Source organism: Grammomys surdaster, unplaced genomic scaffold (genome assembly GCF_004785775.1).
Source record: "Grammomys surdaster isolate TR1022 unplaced genomic scaffold, NIH_TR_1.0 721, whole genome shotgun sequence".
Taxonomy (NCBI): Eukaryota; Metazoa; Chordata; class Mammalia; order Rodentia; family Muridae; genus Grammomys; species Grammomys surdaster.
The window spans coordinates 351,449-370,700 of record NW_021605140.1 but is presented as its reverse complement, the minus strand read 5'-3'; the positions used below and the strand labels follow the sequence as shown (position 1 = coordinate 370,700).

Genomic DNA, 19,252 nt, shown 5'->3' with positions numbered 1-19,252 from the left:
TGCCTGCCTCTGCCTCCCAAGTGCTGGGATTAAAGCTGTGCGCCACCACCGCCCAGCTTTTTTTTGGAAACCAGTCTCTTAAGGCACATAAAAAAACAAGTTTCACTAAAAATGGAAGTCAGATCATGCAAAAATAGTTGGATGGATAGATACTGTAGATTCAAGTTCCAGCTTTACTTTTTTTTTTTTTCATGTAGACTCCCTATGAACCCAGGCCAGTCTAAAACTTGTGATCTAAGTACTAGGATTACAGGTGTGCCTATCTTACCTAGCCCCATCTCTGTTTTCTTAAGAGCCACTACTGATCCTAATTAAGTCATGGATTCTCTGTGCCTGATTCTTTATAACACAAATTCTCATGTGGTGGAAACTGAGGGGATCGGTTTACAACTTGGTGATCTGGGTCTAGACTCAGTTGTCATTCTACTCTGCTATGAGAGCTCTGATACACCCCAGAGGCAGTTCTGTCTTTAAAAGAGGAGACTAAATTAGCAATTCTTGAAATCCAGTCCTAAACAGGTACCAGGCATGACAAGACAGTATGTATAAAGTTATCAACTGTGCTTAATATGAGATTGCCTTTCCTATTTTTTGAGGTTGAAATTTTCTTTTATTATAGTATGATAACATAGTAGTTGTTGTTTTTAATGTGTGACAGCATCAAACATGGCTTCCATTTCTAGAATTACAGGCATGAGAGACCACACACAGGTACTGGGGGACAACCAGTCTAGACTTCATAATAAGTTCTAAACCAACCTGAGCAAGAGAGTGAGAAACTGTCTCAAAATATCAAAAAACAAAGTGCTGCTTGCCTATAATCTCAGCTCAATGGAGATGGAGACAAGAGAATCAGGAATTCAACGTCATCCTCAACTCCACAGTGAATTCAAAGCAGCTTAGGCTATGAGATCTTGTATCAAAAACAAAACAAAACAGTTACTGATTTCTATCTTTGAGTTTCTATTGTTGTGATAAAACACCATGACCAAAAAGCAACTTGGGGAGGAAAGAGTTTAACCTGTAGTCCACCATTTGAGGAAGTCACCAGGATCCCAAGGCAGGAATCTGGAGACAGGAACTGTATTAAGCAAAGGCTACCAAGGAACACTACTTACTGGCTTGCTTTCCATGGCTTGTTCAGCCTGATGTCTTATGCCATGCAGGACAACTGGCCAAGGATGGCATAGCTGTAGTGGGCTAGACCTCTTATATCAGTCATTAATCAAGAAAATGCACTGTGCACAGGCTTGCCCATAGGCCAATCTAGTGGAGAGATTTTCACAACTGATGTTCCCTCTTCTCAAATGACTGTCTTAAGTAGTCAAACACTAGCTAGTACAGAATCTGAAAGTAAAACATGCTTAGGGCTTTTACTTAACAGTAATTTTTAGTGTGTAGTCTAAATAGCCACATATATCATATTGGAATCAAAATATGCCTGTTTTAAGAAGCAATACAGAGCTGGAGAGATGGCTTAGCAGTTAAGAGCACTGACTGCCCTTCCAAAGGTCCTGAGTTCAATTCCCAGCAACCGCAAGGTGGCTCACAACTATCTATAATGGGATCTGATGCCCTCTTCTGGTGTGTCTGAAGACAGCTACAATGTACTCATATAAATAAATAAATCTTTAAAATAAAAAAAAAAGGCAATACAAATCAGGTGGTGGTGGCACACACCTTTAATCCCAGCACTCTGGAAGCAGAGGCAGGAGGATCTCTGTGAGGTGGAGAACAGCCTGGTCCACACAGCTAGTTCTAGTACAGCCAAGGGTGCACAAAGAAACTCTTGTCTCAAAAAAAAAAAACAAAAAAAACAAAACCAAACAAACAAAAGCAATACAAATTTACCATAATGATACAACAGAGGTGTTTCTGAATACAAAGGTTGGTAGCAGCTAATGTTTACTGGGTAACATTAACATTAGTTGCCAGTCCTAGGCAATTTATAGGAGTTAAGTTATTTAATCCTAATGGCTCATAAAATGAGCTATTGACATTGTCCCTTTATAACTAGCAAACCTGAGACACAGCAAGTTTAGAAAGTCCCAAGATCACAAATTACTGCTTGATGGGGCTAAGACTGCTTTTACTTTTTTCTCCTACATGCCTATTTCTTTTCTAATGATAGAGAACAAAAAGGGTATGGATCTGGGTGGGTGGGAAGGATCTGGGAAGAGTTGGGGGAAGGGAACTGTAATCAATATATTCTATGAAAAAAATCTATTTTCAATAAGAAAGTTGTTTAATCGTAAAAATTAAATAAAACAGGTCAAGATACCTGACTCTAAAGTTCTTTTTTTAAAAAAACTAATTTTGCTTATAAAATTTAGATTTTTACTAAAACTAGAAACATTTGCTACAAATCCTTTTGCTAACAGAACATAAAGAGCTTTTATTGCTTAGGTCAAACATAAATATGAAGTGCAGTCCTTGTCCTCAAAGACCTTTTAATGTGGCATTGCAACACTAAACTGACACTAAGTAAGTCAGTGGTAGAGGTTGGTCTTTCTTTCTTTCTTTCTTTCTTTCTTTCTTTCTTTCTTTCTTTCTTTCTTTCTTTCTTGTTTTTTTTTTGGTTTTGTTTTTTTTTTTTTTTTTTGGTTTTTCAAGACAGGGTTTCTCTGTGTAGTTCTGGCTGTCCTGGAACTCACTCTGTAGACCAGGCTGGCCTCGAACTCAGAAAACCGCCTGCCTCTGCCTCCCAAGTGCTGGGATTCAAGGTATGCGCCACCACGGCCCAGCTTTTCTTTTCTTTTTTTTTCTTTTTTTGGTCATTTTCTTTCTTTTGCCACTCTCCACACCTTTTGGGGTACTGGGAATCTAGGGTCTACCACTGTGCTGTATCCCAGCTCTCTCTTATTATCTTGTGTGTGAGAAGGTACATAGGAAGGGCTTATATGGCCTTAAAGGAAAAATGAGAAAAGGAGTTAAAAGCGAACAGCATTCACAACTTGTTTTGCACAGCCATTTACTCTCAGATAATGATGTTTATTTAAAAAGAAAACACAACAGAATAACAACAGCTGAATTTCACTCCAATAGATACACTATCAAAACAATTTCAGATGTAATTTGCAAATTAGTTTTAGCCAACAATGCATTCCAGTTCATTTTTCCATTGGCCTAATTCTTGAACAGACTGTAAAGTTTTTAATATTTTACTTTTTTTTTTTATTTTGGTTTTTCGATACAGGATTTCTCTGTGTAGCCCTGGCTGTCCTCGAACTCAGAAATCCACCTGCCTCTGCCTCCCAAGTGCTAGGATTAAAGACATGCGCCACCACTGACCAGCTTTTACTTTCAATTTTAACAGTTGCAATATCAAAAGTCTTAACAGCAGCAAAACACAGAGAAATGACAATAGGTATAATTGCTTTTCAGGTATGTTAAAGAAACCACATTACTAGTGAAAATACCTGACATGTATTTGACCAAACTTAACACCAAAAGTAGTAGACGTTTAGATAAATCTCACATTCTTTTTTTTTTTTTTTGGTTCTTCGAGACAGGGTTTCTCTGTGTAGCCCTGGCTGTCCTGGAACTCACTCTGTAGACCAGGCTGGCCTCGAACTCAGAAATCTGCCTGTCTCTGCCTCCCAAGTGCTGGGATTAAAGGCATGCGCCACCACTGCCCGGCTAAATCTCACATTCTTCCAGGACATTTTCCATCTGTCTGCTCTATAACAGCAAAATAAATGAAACCTTTTTAATATCCTGTGTCAACTATCCCAAAACTAATCAAGGAGACAGAACTTATGAGTGAGAGCCAGACATGGTGAAACAAGTCTGAAATCCCAGAGTTCAGAGAACTCAAGGAGGACTAAAAGCTTGAGGCCAGCCTCACAGTGAGTCCGTCTCAAAACACACAATGCTCACATGCATGCACATGCACAAACACTTGCATGAACTATGGCATTTTAGGATTAGAATAGGCTAGGTGTGACATTTAAAAAGAAAATATAAAAATAGATTACTCCTAAAAATATTAGAAACGAAAAATATCTAAATTTCTAACATCTCAATTTAAAGCACTACATAATGGTTAGTTTTAATCAACTTAACACAGTCTTAATGAGAACAGTTTCGATTAGACTGGCCTGAGTTCATACCTATGAGGGATTTTCTTATTTAAGTTAATAGACATGGGAAGATCCACCTTGAATGTGGGTGGCAGCAATTCATGGGCTAGGCCCTAGACTGAATGAAAAGGAGAGCCAGCTGAACGCTGGCAAGTACACAAACATTCACTGCACTCTAGCTTGACTGTGGATGTGACCAGCTGTTTTAAGTTTCTGTAGCCTCAGCTTCTCTTGCTATGATGGGCTACGATCTGGAGTTGTGAGCTAAAACAAACCCTCTAAGTTGTTTTTTTGGACAGGTGATTTTATCATAGCAACAGAAATGAAACTGGAAGATACTGGCAATGTGGACTCACAGAACATAAATAATAATTAGAGACTGCTGGCTCGAAGATTGGATTTGCCACAATTTCCTCTATATTAAAAGCTTGATCTCCACTGTGACACTTTACCACCACCTCCACGATTAAGAATCTTTTCATCTAAGTGTGCGAGTACACACCTTTAGTCCTAGTTCTCATGGAGCCGAGTCAGTAGGACCTCCAGTCTAAAGCCTACATGGACTACACAGCAACTTCCAAGCTGTATTACATAGTGAGATCTTATCTCAAAAAAGCAACAAAGAATCTTTTATTATCTCTCTAAATAAAGCGGACAACAAGTTTGCTTACACCTCTAGGTAGGTCCATTTTAGAAACAGCTCAGAGAAGAGCAACCTTAGCCTAAATTTAAGTTTTAATCAGACCTGTATAATTTTGGTAGGTATCAAGATTCAGTGTGCAACCCTGTCTCAGATAAGGTGGAAAGACAGATAGTATCGACCTCTGCCTTCCACACACAACTGCACATACCGATGTGTACACCTAATGAACCCATATACACACATACATACACAAAAATAAAACAAAGGATCTTTAGCTAAGATTGCACAGACTTCACAATTCTTAACAAAAGGAAAGGAAGAAAAGTCATTCTACAGGAGACAGATGAAATCAGAGCACTCGTCCACTGTTGCGGATTGCTGTTTGTATTTTATGATCCCTCCAGAGGGGTGCCCCAATGAGGAGCAGATCATCTTAGTTGGTCAGATAAGGCTAGAGCCTGTGATTGGGCAGTGGAAGGAAAAGTTCAAGCTGAAAGTTTTAGAGAGGGGTTAAGAGGGAAAGGTCAGGCGAGATGGAGGACGGAGGGAGAGAAAGATGGAGGTAGAATGAGATGAAGATGGAGCAGACCCACACGGCCTGGAGGAGCAGCAAGTAGCTAGGGGTTTCATAGCTGTGCAAGAGTAGTGAATTGCTATATCTGTCGAATCTAAGCGTGCAGCTTATACTTATATTATTGAGTTGTGTGTTCTTTGCACAGGCATTTTGGGGTTGGAGATTTACCATTACAAATCTGGCTGGTGTATTGTAAGTCTCGAATGTTATCATTTCATGGGCTAACGAGGATCTGGGTGAGCAGTAGCTGGCATTCTGCAGGCCAGTCACAGGGGTGGATGACCTGGGAAGTGCAAGCAGAGGCTCCAGGCATTTCAGGAAAGACTGGTTCGGTCAGCTCAGTGATCTGGAGACCAAGAGAGCTAACTTGGGAGCACGTTTTTGACCAGAGTGGCTTGGCAGCAGGCTGGCAGAGGAAACCAGGGCAAGATGGCCAAATGGGGCTAGCCATAGGGGTAGGCAAGGCCACCGAGGCTGGCGCATAGCCAGATTTATCGTGGGTTTTGATTTTAAAACTATACAATCCACCACCTGTGAAAGTGGAGGGGGGGGGAGGAAGGAGAGGGAAGGAACACAAAGATTATACATAATCAAGAGACTTGGGTATCTGACTTAGAGGCTAGAAAAGGAAAAAACAACTAATACCACAGAAATACCAATCAAAATACCCACGTCAATATCCTTTAAGACAAATAATACAAAAAATTAGAGCAAACAAATTATCCTCCATCAACCACATCCTACATACCTAAAATTAACCATGATTGAGAAGCCCTAATATTTAGATATCTATAAAAAGCAAACTAACTTAGTATGAGTACAAAACTTTTATATTAAAAAAACAACTGTGTGCCAGAGGCTGGGATGAATCCCATTTGCTAAGAGTGCTTGCCTAGCATGCATGTCCCCCTGCACCTCCTACACAGATAGTGTGTAAGTGAGGCAGAGGGTGTAGCTATAGAGTCAGAAGTAGGTGAATCACTGTAAATTAAGAGGATAACCTGATCTACTGATTGAGCTCCAGGACAGCCAGGGCTGCACAGAGAAACCCCATCTAGAAAAAACAAAGCAAAACAAACAGACTGGAGAATCAGAAGTCCTTTCACTTCAAAGTAAGTTAGCACTCACTCTGGAATACATAAAGCCCTGCTTCAAAAAGTTCAAACAATCAGAATCTAGATGGTGGAGGGAGAGAAGCAACTTTTGCAAACTGTCCTCTGACCTCCACAAGCCCACTCAACACTGAGGAAGGAGGATTGTGAATTTGAAGAAAATCTGAGCTAGTACTAAGAACATGCCTCAAAAGGAGGAGCTGGGTAAGCGTAAGGACAAGAGTTTGATCCCCAGAACCCAAGGCAAAACAAAGAAAGAAAGAAACTGGGCATGGGGCCCTATGCTTGCAATCCCAGTGCTGGGGGAGGAGTCATCAGAAAGACGGACGATCACTGGGGTTCTCTGGTCAGCTAGCCTATGGTATAGGCCTGAGGAATGCCAAGCAAACCCAAATACACACACACACACACACAGACACACACACACACACACACACACACACACACACCACGGAAACAATGCTATCTTTCACCCCTTGCATCCTCAAAGAATGGTGTGACTCTGGTCTCTGGTATAACCCTAACTACTTAGTGCACCTCAGAAATTCGCTTCATTAGATAAAGGGAAATACTTAACTAAATCTAAATACAGTCCTAGCTCAAACTCCATTGGGCCCAAAAATTGTAAGTTTCTAGGCATGGGAGCAGTACTCCAGCTTAGTTAGGCACGCATTCTCTGAGATGCTGTTCACTAAGAACCTGAAGGAAAGGAATGCCAACTCAACATTCTCTCTCCAAAGAATATCAGGACATCTCTCTTCAACTAATAAAATCAACTGTAACATCTTTAAAAAGGAATTATTTAGGCAGTCACAATAAGTTTTAAGGAGAGGAGTCATGGAAGAAGAAGAAATGGAAAAAAAATAAGTACATTCCACATAAATGGATGAATAATGATTTATAATTTCTTTTGACTCTATAAGAAATCAAAAATATTTATAACTTATAATTCAACATAGTGCAGTAGTGTATACCTGTGATTCCAGCATTTCAGAAGGCAAAGGCAAAAAGGTCACAAGTCTAAGGACAGCCTAGTACTAGATAGATAAACTACTCTAAAAATATATGTATTTTTAAAATTCACTGTAGGGCTGGTGAGATGGCTCAGTGGTTAAGAGCACTGACTGCTCTTCCAGAGGTCATGAGTTCAAATCCCAGCAACCACATGGTGGCTCACAACCATCTGCAATGATATCTGATGCCCTCTTGTGGGGTGTCTGAAGACAGCTACAGTGTACTTACATATAATAAATAAATAAAAAAAAATTTAAAATTCACTGTAGAGGTGCTGGAGAGATGGCACAGTGGTTAAGAACAATAGTTATTCCTCCAGAGGCCTGGGTACAATTCCCAGTAACCACATAGTGGCTTAGAACCATCTATAATGGAATCTGATGCCCTTTAAAAAAATATTAAGAAAGAAAGAAAGAAAGAAAGAAAGAAAGAAAGAAAGAAAGGAGGGAGGGAGGGAGGGAGGGAGGGAAATGAGAAAGAAAATTCACTGTAGAAGAAAAATTCTTGTCCATGTGCACCAGAAAAATATGTAATAACAGTCATTAAAAAAAAATCCCACATTTAGGAGAATGAAGTAGTTAGACAATGCACTTCTCTGAAAAAAAAAATGAACTAGTTACATATGTCAGTACAGACAAAAAACAAAAACAAAACCAACTTTTTTGAGACACAGTCTCATGTAGCCCAGACTCGCCTTCAAAGATGACCTTAAAACTCCTGATCCTCTGGTCTCTCCTTGAGTGCTGATATGTATACACACACACACACACACACACACACACATATATGTATGTATATGACAGGGCCACTCTATGTAAATGACAGGGGTGATCAACTGAAAAAGCCTCTCCTGCAGGAGAACTTAATTGAGAAGAACTACCTCAGAGACCAAGGATTCCTGACACAGACAGTGCCAGCCAATCAGGAACTGTTGTTTACAAAAGATGCTTCTTGGGACCAATGGGGGGTGGGTGGAGGATATTAAAAGAGCTTGCAGCAGCATTCAGAAGAGCTTGCTGTGGCTTTTCTCACCTGCTTCCGAAGTCTGCACCACCTCACCTCCAACCCCCAAGGGCAGGTAGAGTCAGGCAGTGAATAATCCAGGACACCGGCAGCGTCTGGCGCCCAACATGGACAGACTACATCGTCCTTGGTTTTGTGGCTGCTTGCAAACTTCCTTTTCTGGGGCTTTTTTCTTTTTTTTTCTCCCTGTTGTTGCAAGGACTGTGCTCACGGTTTAACGTGATCTGCTCTCCTTCTTGTGGTGCTGCTGTTGCCCCCCCCCCCCAGTTGCTTCTTGGTGAGTTGGCACCTTAGTGTTTTATGTTGTGGGTCCCACAAAGGTGAGCACATTTCTGTCTTCTTTGTCTTTTTTGTCTGTTCCTCTCGGTGCAAGGGTGAGCTTGTGGCAGTCATCTCTTCTTTCTTTGTTTTTGTTTGGGTGAGAGTGCTGCAGTGAGCATGCAGCGGACATATTTTCTGTCGTCTTTGTCTTTGTCCACTCATTTTCACTTTTGATTTGGATTCATCCCAGTAACTGACATAGGAGCTGGTCTCTAAGGCAGTGGTACCAGGGATCAGCTCCCGAGCGCCTTTTCCATCCCAGGACACTGTGTAGGCGTAAGGCCTTTGAGCTACACCTCAGGGAATCCTCGGCTTAGTATGTGACTTTTGTCATATTTGTCATAACAGTTCTTTCTTTCCTTTGCTCTCATTGTTATGTTTCCTCCTCTCTGTCGTCAAGGAACCCCAGATTAAGGCACCGAAAACCCTTCTGGCTACTCGTGGTCTCAAGGTTAAGACTTACAACCTGGACCAATTTTGGGAGGAAGCTGCTATTTTGGCCCCTTAGATATCGCTGGAGAACATGTGGGTTCTCTTCCTTGCCCACAAGCATGTGGTACAATCTGGGATTAACCCTCCCTTGTTCTTTGCCTCCATCCTCCTTGCAGTCATCGCCAGTCTTAAGAATTCTTCCCCAGAGGAAGTGGTGGCTGCCCTTAACAAACACTGCCAGGATCAGGCTAACATTCACCTTTCCATTACTGACCTTGCCCCACTTTCTCCAGAAAAACAGGTTGATTTTAGCGATGAGGGTGCCTCTGCTCCAGCCCTTTGGCCATCAGGTTCCAAGCTGTCCTCTAGCCCTGCTGCTCCAGGTCCCTCCCTCACTAGCCTTCCCACTCCTGTCTCATCAGAGGTACCCCCAGCTTACCCCTGGTATGATTTAGGGGGACTTTGCCTTCCTGTGGTCACCCCTGTGGTGGTTGCTTCTGCAATGCCTGTTCTTCATGCTGGACTGCCTCTCCCCTGGGGGCCTCATTCTCCTCAGGTATATTGTAAGACCCTGTCAATCTTGGTCCTGATGCAATGATTAGGGCCTGGATTCCCACTCCTCTGGCAGACTTGGCACTAATCAGAAAAGCTGCCAATGATTCTGGCCCAGATCCCCTTTATTTCGAACAAGTACTGGAGGCCATGCACCTCCAGACCTATTATGATTGATATAATCTCTTTAAGGCGGTGCTCGATCCTGCTGAGTTTCTTAATTGGAGGTCTGCATATCATGACTTGGCTGAGAATCAGGCTAGAATTAATTTGGAATATAACCTTAATGTTACTTTTGATATGCTTACTGGGCACAGGGCATACATTAACCTTGTCACTCAGGCCACTATTAAACTGCATGCTTACTTTAACCAGATTGGTGATCTTGCCTTTAAGACCCTTAAGGCCTGCACGCCTCGTGATCCTTCTGCTTACTTTCAAAATCTTGTCCAGCAGTCTGGGGAGTCCTTAATGGACTTCCTGTCCCATGTGACTTAGGCAGTGGAAAGACAGGTCAATGCTGGCCCAACCAGAGACATGGTCATTAAGCAGCCTGCATGGGAGGGTCTTAACACCCCCACTTGCAATGCTGTGGCAGCCATAAGGAATGATGATATCCATAAATGGGTTGTTGCCACTCATGATTTAGACCCTGGTGTGGCCCCACTGCAGTCCTGACTGCCTCCATTGACGTATTGGTCATGGAGTATGTACAAAGGATGACCTCTTCCCCTAAAAAGCCCCCTGATAGCACATGTTGGGGCTGTGGCAAGCCTGGTCACCTCAGAAGGACTGCCCCTCAGCTAGGCCCAAGACTGGATGCCTAGTTGTAACAAAGGTTTCCACTGGGCTAAGGACTGTTGTTCTCAAAAGTAGGAAGACAATTTAAACTCCAAAAGGGGGCACCCCTCAGGCCCACCAGTAAGAGGGAGCCCTGCTCTGGCAGGAGTCTTTTGGACCTTGCCTGTGTTTCCTCACTCCCCAAGGATGACTGTATATTTAGACAGTACACCCACCCATTAAAGAGTTGGTTAACACAAGGGCATTTTTTGTTATAATAACAAAAAATGAATCATTTGAGGTTCCCCCATTGGAGATTTCAATCTGGTCCCTCCATTATGGGAGTTGGAGGCCAACAGGCCAAAAAAATAACTATCCAACCTGCCCATTGGCAGGATTTGGAATGCAATCGAGATCTTTTACATCGTTGTGACTAATGTTCCCCACAACCTTTGGGCAAGAGATTCTGGAAGACATGGGTGCTGTCCTTACTACAGATGATCTCACATTCTTTGATGATGTTACGCAACATGACCAACTAGACCACAAAGGTCACAAAGTCACCCCCAATTCTAAATGCCATTGCCTACCCAGTGCCAATTGACACCTGACCCTAGGCTTGGCTATCTGAAGCCATTATCTGGGTGGACCAGGAGAACCTAAGCTTTCTGCTCTCAAGGAACTGGTCTTGAAACAATTAGCTTTGGGTCATTTGGAACCCTTGACCAGCAGACATAATACTCTCATTTTTGTCATTAAAAAGAAGTCAGGGCTCCCAGACAGAGTTATTAACAGGCTGGCAAGCCAAGGTAAGATTCTGCACAGAGCCTTAACAACCTAAGACATAAGTGCATTGCTTTTGATAATGCATATTCCATGATGGGTAAGGAAGGCATTCTTATCAGAATGCCTTAAAACAGGCTCAGTCTTGTTAATGAAATAAAAAAAGGGGGAGAGGCGGAGAGCCTTTGGGGCTGCTTGGTAAAAATCTGACATGGGCCAAGGACAAGGTAATGGGCTACTTGGCAGGAATATGACATTGGCCAAGGACAAGGAAGTAGACTTCAGGAAGGAATCAGACATTAGGCTAGAACAAAGAAGTAATCTCAGGTAAGAATCTAAATCTTAGGCTAGAACAAGGAAGTAGGCTTTAGACATGAAAATGACCTTGCGCTAGGACAGGAAAGTAGGCTCAGATACTTTGGTCATCCTGATAAGCCCTTAGAAACAGTTATCATGGGAGTGTTCACTTAACTGGGTCTAATGCTTTGCTTTTTCTTTGACTATTTGCATTTACTGTCTTGCTTGTTCCTTGACTATTTGTATCTATTGTATTGCTAGACCCTCAACCTAGAACTGACCTTAATACATGCTTGTAATCAAAATGGTATAAAAACAAAGTAGGAGGGAGAATGGGATGGGGGTTCTAGGGAGAGGAAATGGGGAAAGGGGATAACATACATCTGTATTGTAAATAAATAAAATATCCAATAAAAAATTTTTTAAAGAATTAGCTGATTAATAAAAGAGACTTAAACTAAAAAAAAAAAAAGTCAGGGAAATATAGGCTTCTACAGGATCTCGGAGCCATTAATGGACACATGGAAAAAAGGAGGACCAATCAAGCAGGACTGCCTCATCCTAGTGCTATCCCATCCAAATACCATGTGATGATCTGAGATATTAAGGATTGCTTTTTCCAGATCCCTTTTCCTCCCCAGGATAGATGCTGATTTGACTTCACAGTATGGGAGCCTAATATGAATAAACCAGCTAAAAGATATCAGTAGACAGTCCTGCCTCAGGACAAATAACTCAACTATTTGTCAGCTATATGTAGCTGAAGCCATACAGGGAGTCCCCAGGGATGTCCTTTATTATATTTGCATAATATATTATATTAATGCAATTATATAATATAATAATATATTATGCTTGCCCATCCTAGCTGCCCTATCTTGAAAAGGTATCCTCTGAACTGTTGTTTAACTTAGAAAAACTCAACTTGAAGGTTGCTCCAGAAAAAATTCAAAGAGTTTCCCTGTATGCTTTCCTCGGCTTTTCTATTTCTGACAAGATTAAGCCCCCTAGCCTTCTCCATCATGGCCAGAGAATCCTACTCCCTCGTAGAACTACAGTTATGTGGAACCGTTAACTGGTTCAAACCTTTCCTGTCTATTCTGGACCAGGAGAAGAGATACCTCTTTACTCTCTTGGAGGGGCCTAGCAGCCCCTCCACCAGGGTTAAATTAACATCTGAGACTAGCAACCTACTACAGAAAGTTATGGCGCTCCTTTCTGTATCAACTCTGGAAAGGTATGATCCAGGGTAACCTCCTGGCCATAATTCTGTGGTCCCTTGATTGAGGGAGTCTTAGGGGTGTTATGGTAGAATGGGACCCTCAAGTGGTTGCACCAGGCCCATTCTGATTTACTTAAGGTTACGTTACCTCAAAGTTTGACATTGCCTTCTGCCTTGCCCTTAAGGCAAGAGGCTTAGCAAGGAGAACTTATAACAGGGAACCAGACAAAATAATTCTACTATTCTCCTTACGATATTTCCAATCATTATGGGCAGATTCCATTAGCTTTCAAGAAATGGTGGTGGGGTTTACAGGCTCACTGGATAATCACATGCCAGCCGACAAGCTTCTTACTGTTTTGTCCCAACTGCCAATAACAGTTAAACTCCATAACATACTAGTTCTCAAGGCAACCATGGCCTTTTCTGATGCTAATAACGCCAGGTATAGGGTTCTTATCCAAAGATGGAGGGAAAGAACACAACTCACATTCTCCCCAATCCTGGCTCAGTGCAGCTGGGTGAATTATTTGGACTCCTGAAAATTTCTGAGTGTCGCCAACAGGAGACAGTATTTACTCAGATAGCCAATATGTAGTACAAGCTGTCCATACCCTGTCTTTCTCCTATATTAAAGAGCAAAACAGCCCTATACATGCCTGCATATGCTCTATCCAAAAGGCTCTCAAGGCACATCAATGGTTCATCTCACACATAAGATCACATTCTAAATTGCCTGGCATTATTAGCAATTGGAGAACTGCCCTGATTATGGCTGTAGACATTGAATTGCTAGAAAAAGCCAGAATGTTACACCAGCAATGTTTCACCTTTCTCCCCAGAATTTATATAAGCTCTTGCCCAAATTACCTATGTTGCAATGTAAACATCTTGCAAGGTCCTGTGCAATGTGTTGACATCTTGCACCATTGGGGCTCCTTAGCAGATCAGGAGTTAACCCTAGAGGTCTATTCCCCAATGCAATCTGGCAAATAGATGTCACCTATTACCTAGGCACACGCACACGCACACACGCACACACGCACACTCAAGACTGACAATGGACCTGCTTACTATCTCTAGAAGTTCAGAGCCTCCCTATCCTCATGGAGAATCAGTCACTCCTTTAGGATACCCTATAATCCTCAAGGCCAAGCAATTGTAGAAAAAGCAAATCGTTCACTGAAGAAAGCACTTGCTTGGGTCACCTCCCCAGAATCCAAAAGAGATCCACACCTAGCCCTGGTGGAGGTCCTGTGCCATGTGAACTTTCTCTCCTTCAATGAGAAAGGGCTGAGCCCTGCTTACAAACATTGGGCATTTTTGCCAAGGTACATTCCCCCCCTGTTGATTAGATGGAGGGACTCAATAACCTCTCAGTGGCAACCGCAAGGGGGTGAGGTTATGCTTGTGTTTTCCCTCAGGAGGCAACTGCACCAATATGGTTGCCCTCAAGAGATGTTCACCCAGCATGGACTTGGGGCAAGGAAGGAGCCAGAAGAAGACCAGGATGTGGAGACATAGTGTACTTACTGGTTTTAATAATTCTTCAGCCTAGTTGTTGCCCCTGCCTCCCATTCTTCAGCCTGTGGCAGTTAACTCCCCAGCCTACACCCTACCCTGTTCATTTCTCTTTCAATGTGAATTTGGGTTTACCCTTCATGGACTTAGTCAATATTACACTACGATTAGAACGCACCTGGCACATGGAGGAAATTCTCTGCTTTACCTCTAATGTCTCCTCCATTGGCCCTTGTATCCACCTACACAATATGACCATGGAGGACTTTCATGGCAATCCAACCTATGGCACCATGTTAGGCATGAAACTTCACGTTCCCCTTACTAATTACAAATCCCCAAAGGATCCCTCAAACATATCACATCCACCCCTGCGCCTTATTGTCAAAGGGTCCCTCAAATGCTCACTTTCATGAGACTTCCTATCCCTTGGGAGCACTGCTAGTCTGCACTAGGTATAAAATTCACCCAAGACTACCTGATACTGTCATCTAACCCCACACTGGGCATGTGGAGGTTTACCTCACATGATGCTTCCAATATTACTCTCTATGTTAACAGGGATCCCATTAGATTCCAATATGACCCCATTATGAGCAATTGGGATTTATGTGGCCCCTCTAATTGTCTTGATTTATGTGCCCTTACTCTTCTAAAAGGTGGCCTTCTCTTTAATGGGACATATTTCCATATAAACCAGTCATTGAAAATATGGACTGAGGCAATCCCTGTGACCATTGGCAGACAGACTGGCTGGAAAGTCACCACAGTCTATGCCGACCTCCCTTTCTCTTTCTGGTCACCAATACCTCCATTGTCAGAGATATCCTCAACTAATTTAATGAGAAATGTTTCCTGACCACCTGCTGGATGGGGCATTCAACAATGGCTATCCTTATGAGGGATCCAGCTGCCATTTGGATGCTTGTGGTAAATACCATCCACTTCTATGCCATCACTCTGATGGCCCAGACTCACTTACAACCCATACACCAGGGAAAGAGGGATTTTGGTATTTCAGCTGTCATCATTGTGGCCACTACTGCAGGCCTTGCCAGGGCAACAACAGCAGCCGTTGCCTAGACTCAGACAGCCACTATGGTAGAGACTATCAGTGCTGTAGAGTCAGTCAACTGAGGTGCTACAGGCACAGGAGGTACTAAATCAACATCTTTATCAAGCCATCAACACTTTACAACAATAGACTGACTTACTGGTAGAAGAGTTGGCCCTTGTTAGAAACATGTCTCTATTGGCCTGTGACCCCAGGTTTAACTCAATCTGCCTAACCTAACCTCTTAGCAGGTATATAATGCTACTGAAGCCCAACAACAGTTGGTTCAATATCTTCTTGGTCAGACAAATTCCTTAACTATTCTGTGCTGTTAAGGGAGAACATAGCCAACCTCAATCTGACTAGGGTATTAATGCTCTCCCTAGATGCCAGATTCTTGGGGAAAGTGTGGGACAATATTAAGAGGCTGTTTGATCCCTCGTGGATAGCCACTTACGCTATGATGGAAGGAATTGTCATACTAATAATTATCTTGTTTAAGAGTCTCACCCAGCATATCTCCAGGCAGCATTCCATAAATAAGACAACCTTCCAGGTGCTGATGGCTCTTGAAAATCCTGATTGCAGCCCCCCTAAGGAAGTGATCAAAGCATGGATGGCAGGGATCTGTGAGACCACCATGTAGACTGTTTCTCATTTCCCCCTTATGTGACATGCTTTAGCTCTTTGAGGGCTGGTAGTGAATGACAGGTAAGATCCTTGAAGACAGGACAACCCAAGACAGACATAAGGCCAGTTTATTGGGAATCTTCCAAAGTGGGGTCAACAGCGTCAAGGCAATAGCACCCCAGCTCCTATTAGGCTGTCAAAATCTAAAAACAAAAGGGTGGAAATGTAGGGGCGAGCAACCACAAAAGCATCTCCTGCAGGAGGACCTAATTGAGGACTGACTGGGAGACTAAGGATTCCTGACACAGACAATGACAACCAATTGGGAACTGCTGTTTAAAAGAGATGCTTTCATGGGACCAAAGGGGCATAGGTGGAGGGTATTAAAGGAGCTTGCAGCAGCATTCAGACGAGCTTGCTGTGGCTTTTCTCACCTGCTCCCAGAGTCACACTACTTCACCTCCAACCCCCAAGGGGAGGTAGAGTCAGCAGTGAGTAGTCCAGGGCACAGGCATATAATATGGTTCCATGGTACAATTTTTAAAACAGCAAAACTAGAGGCTAGAGAAATGGCTCAGTGTTTACAAGTATGACCTGCTCTTGCAGAATGCTTAAATCCAGTTCCTAACGCCAACATCTCAGGGCACACAACCATCTGTAACTCCAGCTCCAAGGTATTCCAGCACCCTCTTCTGGCCTCCACAGTTACCTATACTTAAGTACACAAGTTTGCATATAGATACAAATACACACACACACTTAAATATAAATCTTGGTTTTTTTTAAACTCCAAAATTTAAAAATACAATTCAAAAGAAAAAGGGGTTGATGAACAAAAATCAAAACAACTGAGGGCCTCAAAGGGAATAGGAACTCCACAGGAAACAAACAGCATCAACTAACCTGGACCTTTGGAAGTTCTCAGAGACTGAGCTACCAACCAAAGAGCATACGGGCTAGACCAAGGCCCCTGGCACATATGTAGCAGCCGAGCAGCTCAGTCTTTATGTGGATTCCCCAACAACTGAAGCAGGGGTTGTCTCTAAAGCTGTTGCCTGTCTATGGACTCCATTCCCAAACTGGGCTGCCTTATCTGGCCTCCAAGGGAGAGAATGCACCTAACCCTGCAGAGATTTGATGTGCCAAGGTGTGGGGGATACCCAGGGGTGGCCCTCACCCTCTCAGAGAAGAAAGGGTGGGGGGTTGGGGAAGGGACTCTGTGAGGGGGCAGTGATACAGATTTAAAATTAATAAATAAATAAATGGAAAAACTTAAAACACAATTCTGAATAGTTTCACTTATAGTGGTTAAGTTGAATGGAAATCAGGAGAAATATATCAACTTTACTGGCACTGTCATTTCTTAAACTGAGCAACAGACAGATTCATAAAGAGTACAGTTTCACCAGGCGGTGTGGCGCACGCCTTTAATCCCAGCACTTGGGAGGCAGAGGCAGGCGGATCTCCGAGTTCGAGAGTTCGAGGCTAGCCTGGTCTACAGAGTGAGTTCTAGGACAGCCAGGGCTACACAGAGAAACCCTGTCTCGAAAAAAAAACAAAAAAACAAAACAAAACAAAAAAAGAGTACAGCATCATTACTTCTATAAACTATTTTTGTCAATATAGTAAACACTTTATAACAAGAAGGAAAAAAGAAATGAAGGGGAAGGAAAGGAAGAAGGAAAATAGACAGGTGATTATTAATAGAGGAACTCTTATTTCTTTCTCAAAAGGTAACCTGGACTGCACGATGTCTATGAAAACACAGTTTAATACATGTTTCTCCTCCTAAGGGCATAAAGCAAAGCAAAAACATTACACAAGCAGAAAGTCTGTCTTCATTTTTTTTCTTTCAGTTTTACTTATTTATTCATTCATTTACTTTGGTTTTTTCAAGACAGGATTCTTTGTGTAGCCCTGACTGTCCTGGAACTTGCTCTGTAGACCATGCTGGCTTCACTCATGGATCTGCCTGCCTGTGACTCCTGAGTGCTGGGATTAAAGGGGTGTGCCACCACCACCTGGCTAAAGTTTTATTTTTATGTGTATTATGTACACCTGTGTGAATGTTGAGTACAAATGCCCACAAAGGGATCCTGTGCAAAAGCAGTATATGCTCTTAACTGCTAAGCCATCTCTCCAGCCTCTTATCCTCAAACTTTAAAAATTAACATAAGGTACAAAAGCATGCACCTGTGGTCCCCAGGTGCTATGAAGGCTGCAGAGGAGGCCTGAAGATCATGAACTTGGAAAGAAAGCATGATGTGACTTCCTTGCAAAACAATGAAAAATTAATATAATGCCTAATATCATATAAGATGAAAAATGAAAGGTAATCTCCACCTCAATTTTAATATGTAAGTACTCAGGGATAAGCATAGAGTGTTTTTATTATTAAGTAAATAAATACTTGTACTTACATATCAAATTGCCATGAATATGATAGCTCAAGTTGCAGAGTGAGACAAATGAGGTGAACAGGACAGGCCATTGAGAGTAAGATTTCCAAAGAAGCAAACAACTCTTGTGAAGCCCTCAACAAAAGAAGGTACAGTTTCCCTCGGTATACTCAGTAGTTGCATTCTCAGAAAATTCAGTCTTATTAAAACCAAGTTAAAGCCCGGCAGTGGTGGCGCACACCTTTAATCCCAGCACTTGGGAGGCAGAGCCAATCGGATTTCTGAGTTTGAGGCCAGCCTGGTCTACAGAGTGAGTTCCAGGACAGCCAGGGCTACACAGAGAAACCCTGCCTCGAAAAAAAAGAAAAGAAAAAAAGAAAAGAAAAATCAAGTTAAAAAAGTCCTTTGGGTTTAAATATAAAATAAAATGGATGCCATGATCAAGTGAGTATTAACAGGTTTTTCACCTACAGAAAGGCCTGCAGGAATGTTTGAAAGAAACCATGCATGGCTGCATCATACCTGGGATTTTGGTTTCTGGGGTTTCTGGTTGCTTCCTGCTCACTGAATACCACAGCTCTACCCTAATACCAATATTAACCTAATCCTTACAGCAGCAAGAAACATACCCTCAAAGGTCACAGGCAGCAGAACTGTCCGAATTACAGTTTAGGCCCGGGCGGACATATAATCCTATCACTTAGGCAGTAGAGGCAGGTAGATCATGAGTCAAGGCCAGCCTGACCTACATTGAGAGGTCCTGTCAAAACAACAGCTACAACAAAAACTAAACTACAAAACAAAACAAAAACT

The 19,252-nt window shown here is 42.4% G+C and overlaps 1 protein-coding gene across 8 annotated transcripts in view; it reads right to left on the bottom strand.

Annotated features, from left to right (window-relative positions):
• The window catches only part of Numb (NUMB endocytic adaptor protein), a 123,782-nt gene that overhangs the window by 78,303 nt on the left and 26,227 nt on the right, over positions 1-19,252 (bottom strand). The gene's annotated exons all lie outside the window — the stretch shown is intronic.